We start from the raw sequence: 4,556 nt of genomic DNA on the forward strand, positions 1-4,556 counted from the left end.
CAGTTACCCTGCAGGGTAAACATAGTACCTTTCCTTTCCTTTAGTCCAGTTACCCTGGGTAAACATGGTACCTTTCCTTTCCTTAGTCCAGTTACCCTGGGTAAACATGGTACCTTTCCTTTCCTTAGTCCAGTTACCCTGGGTAAACATAGTACCTTTCCTTTCCTTTTGGCCACCGTGGGCAAGACGCCTCTCTCCTTTAGGCCATTTTGGAAATAGCTTTTCCTACTTCCGGGAAGGCTTCTTCGGACTTCCTTCGCAGGTGTTACCGATGATACTGATTAAGGCTCCGTTCTGTAGCATTTAGTGCTCCAGCGGTTCTCGAAGCATTTGATTTCAAGGAGTTATGGGGGGGGGGGGGGGGGAGGAGCGCAGGAAATCGCTTTCCGTGGACACACACCCTTATTCTTTACAGGGGGATATGTAACCCCTTTGGGCTGGGTATTGTAGTTTGTTTTTCTTTTAAACTACAGCAGGGTAAAAACATGGCAGCCTGCCTACTGTAAGTACAGAAAGTACTGTACAAGTAGCCTATACTTGAGTAAATGTATTCGTTAGGGTTTATTGGTCAAGTACTCATACATGTGTAAGCAGTGAAATGTTGACGGGAGCTGTGATTGGCTGCGCCTGCATTGCCTGCCATGTGTTGAACCTTTCTGGAGTTTTCTTTTTAAACCCATAACTTACTTATTTACGTGACTTACTTACTTAATCCCGTAAGACCCAACCCAGGTGTTCATGCCTCTCTTTAAAACAGAACAAATGTTTACTTCTGTTACTACTATTTCCAAAGCATGTTTTAGTATGAATTAGTAAAATAAATAAATGGATGTTCTCTTTTGAATGCAACTAGTTCCAAAGTTTCTGCCCTGTAAACGAACAGCCCCTGAACTGAACTGTTTTGATGGATATAAGTGCAGAGGATGTACAGGTTGTTCCATTCAATGTTTAATAAATGTGAGTTATACACTCTGAGACCACCGGCCCTGCGCACAGGTTCTTCTCTTGGGAAAAGAGCCAGCTTAGGTTGATCACACCAATATGATATAATAATGTTTATTAAAAGGAATCTTTTGGCAGCATGGAGCGGGCAGGATAACACATTTATTGCCAGATTATTTTGGCGATTAGACTCCATGAGCATTTTAGCAGGTGTATGAAATTGATAGGGAAAGAACCCCCCGTGGAGTCTAGACGCTGATGGTGGTGGAGCAGATGCAAGGCCCACTTCCTCTTTGGCTCCTGGATTTTAGCAAGGTGGAGCTGGGGATGGAGGTGGGTCGGTCGCTGGCTGAAAGGAGAATGACAGGTTAGAGACTAATCGCTGGTTGGCTGCTGCGAAAAGTGCTCGCTTGGTTTTGTGAATGAACGAGCTTTGACAGCGTGGGAACGGAAGTGACGTAGACTATTATGATACTGAAGCTGAAGGCCGAATGGAATGGTTAGGATCTTCCTTATTGAACCTACGCTAAAAGCTACATTTCAGGTATCTGGTAAGGATGCCTTTTCTGAGTAGTGTCTCCCTATAGAGTGCAGAAGTCCTGGCGTCACTCGCTCATCCCCAGCTGTTTCACGGAAGCGATTTCTCTATGGAGAACAACATGGGGTCATATTATAAAAACATCTCATATAAGCATTGTGGTTAAAAAAATGTCGGGGAGGTGTCGTCTCTGTATCGTTTACGACCGTCAGTCACTCATATTTGATAGAGTCTGTTTCTAGCGAAAATGTAACTATTTTTCAATCACAGTTATTATATGAGGCTAATCTAAGATACATACAATGATACAATCTAAGTACATGGGTGACCAGATGTCCCTCTTTGCGTGGGACAGTCCCTCATTTCCAAGACTTTTCCGGCGTCCCACATATTGAGACCCTGTCCCACATTCAGTGTTCAAATGCCAATGCAAATAATTGTCAGTCCCCTAATAGTTGGCCTTCTGTTGTAAAGCTCTCTCATTGTCTCTCCCTGCAAGATGGGTTTTTAAGCCTGTTAAAATGGTCGAGGCATTTAATAGCAACTCAAGTAGTATGTTGCTAACCCGGTACTCCAGTATCGCTTGTGTGGGACAAGTGGGATGGGGGGGCATGAGGTCCCCCCCATCCCACTTGTCCCACGCAAGCGATACTTCTGTCCCTCAAATGAACAGTTTGGATCTGGTCACCCTAATGTCATGAACCCGTAGACTTGCGCCCCCTATACCGATATTGACGTCAGACTTCGGTGCTCTATCGGGAGGTCCTCCATGCACGTTCCACTTGCTTTACTATTTTGAAAATCTTTTTCAAAATGGTACAAAAATATTTAAAAAGGCTAATGCGTTTAAGGGTAAGGCGTAATTAGGGGTGGCACAAGATAGGGACCATGACGTCTCCAAACTGTCTCAGGATCCCCCAGGAGGAAGTTTGAGGCATTTTTACTTTACTGGAATGTTTCCAATTTTCTTGTACTTTTGTAATTTTCAAATGGTTGTATACATTTGAAACCCATTTGAAAATGGAACATTTTACACAACCAGTACTTTCTACTTTTGGCCCTGCGTACATTTTGATAACCATACTTGTGTACTTTTACACAAGTACATTTTTACTCTTACGGTCATCACACACTGGCGAATTGGCGACGCGATATATTCGTGCGAATAATATACATAAAAAAAAAAAACAATTGAAGTCCATGCAAGCTTCCACATCAGTGGCGAAAATGCGACCGTTTTCGCTCTTTATTTGTTTATACACATTTTGATATTTGTTTTTTAAACATTTGTGATTTTGTTTATAAACATTTTTGATATTTGTTTATAAACATTTTTGATATTTGTTTATAAACATTTTGATATTTGTTTATAAACATTTTGATATTTGTTTATAAACATTTTGATATTTGTTTATAAACATTTTGATATTTGTTTATAAACATTTTGATATTTGTTTATAAACATTTGTGATTTTGTTTATAAACATTTTGATATTTGTTTATAAACATTTTGATATTTGTTTATAAACATTTGTGATTTTGTTTATAAACATTTTGATATTTGTTTATAAACATTTTGATATTTGTTTATAAACATTTTGATATTTGTTTATAAACATTTGTGATATTTGTTTATAAACATTTGTGATATTTGTTTATAAACATTTGTGATATTTGTTTATAAACATTTGTGATTTGTGAAGTCTCAGTTATTGGCTCTCTGTACTCTCTGTAAAAAAACATTTGTGGTGATATGGCGCCCTCTTCTGGTCGAAACATTTTCCTGCATGTGCTGCCGCTGTGGAGATTTTCCCACTCAATCAAAAACGCACAACACAAAATATCAATTAAATAGATTAATTATAGATCATAAACTGTTATTGATCTCTGTAGTGAAACAAGAGAAATCTCTCTCTCTCTCTCTCTCTCTCTCTCTCTCTCTCTCTCTCCCCCCCCCCCCCCCCCCCCCCCCAAGTGATGTCAATCAAATCAATGACACGTCATCGGACGGAAGTGGACAGCAGCGTCACAGCCACAGGTACTGTGATGACGTCATCAGAAGGAGAAGAGGAGGTTTTCTTTAACATGTATTTATAGACCCCCCCCACACACACACACACACACACACACACACACACACACACACACACACACACACACACACACACACACACACACGCAGGTCTGTCTGGGTGCTTGGCTGCTTGCGTCAGTGTGTGTGTGTTGTGTGGGAAAGGGAGCAAAGGGAGGCAGACACAGAGAGAGCATGCATGGTTTGATTTGGTTTGGTTTGGTTTGGTTTGGAGGAGAAGGATCGAACTTTAACGTATAATATTTATTATTATTATTATTATCAACCACAATTCTCTTCATCACATGCAGGACAATAACTCAGTGACTCGGAATAATCTACAGTGATTTAAAATCAGCCTCGCATTGATTTCAACATCAGCCTAAAGATAACCTGGAGGTTTAAAGGTAAGAATCACTATTTCAATGAATTCCGTCATGCTGTTAATGTGTAAAAACAAAAGAAAAAGAAAAACGATTTAAAATAGTGAAAATCTACAAGGAATCTACAAAAAGCTCACAACGCCTGCATGTGTGACACTGTGAGGTAAAAAAAGGCTTTAAATTATGAAGAAAAAAGTTTACATTTGGATGAGGTTGAAATCTGCTTCAGATAAACTGAAAAGTGAGCTATTTGTTAGCAATCAATCAATCAATCAATCAATCAAATCAATCAAACAAACAGTAAATTCCAATGGTCAGTTGTAACTATATGGAACCATATGGGTGTCTATCTGACTGTATAAGGGTGTGATTACTACAGCCTACTTTTCAGGCACACTTTAATTTACATTTTCTCATTTTCAATAAGAAGAATATATAGCAACAATTATGCTAATAATAGTAATAACCGTAATTATCTAAAAGCTACAAACTGTTATACTGTAGCTATTTGGGGGAATTATCTTCAATAATGTCAGCATTCTCGGATCTCTCTCTCTCGTGTGTGTGTGTGTGTGCTGGACGCGCACCTGTATACGTATTACGCGCACGTGCGTGACAGCCC

This window comes from Protomyctophum bolini (assembly GCF_963924005.1).
Source record: "Protomyctophum bolini genome assembly, chromosome: 8".
Classification (NCBI taxonomy): domain Eukaryota; kingdom Metazoa; phylum Chordata; class Actinopteri; order Myctophiformes; family Myctophidae; genus Protomyctophum; species Protomyctophum bolini.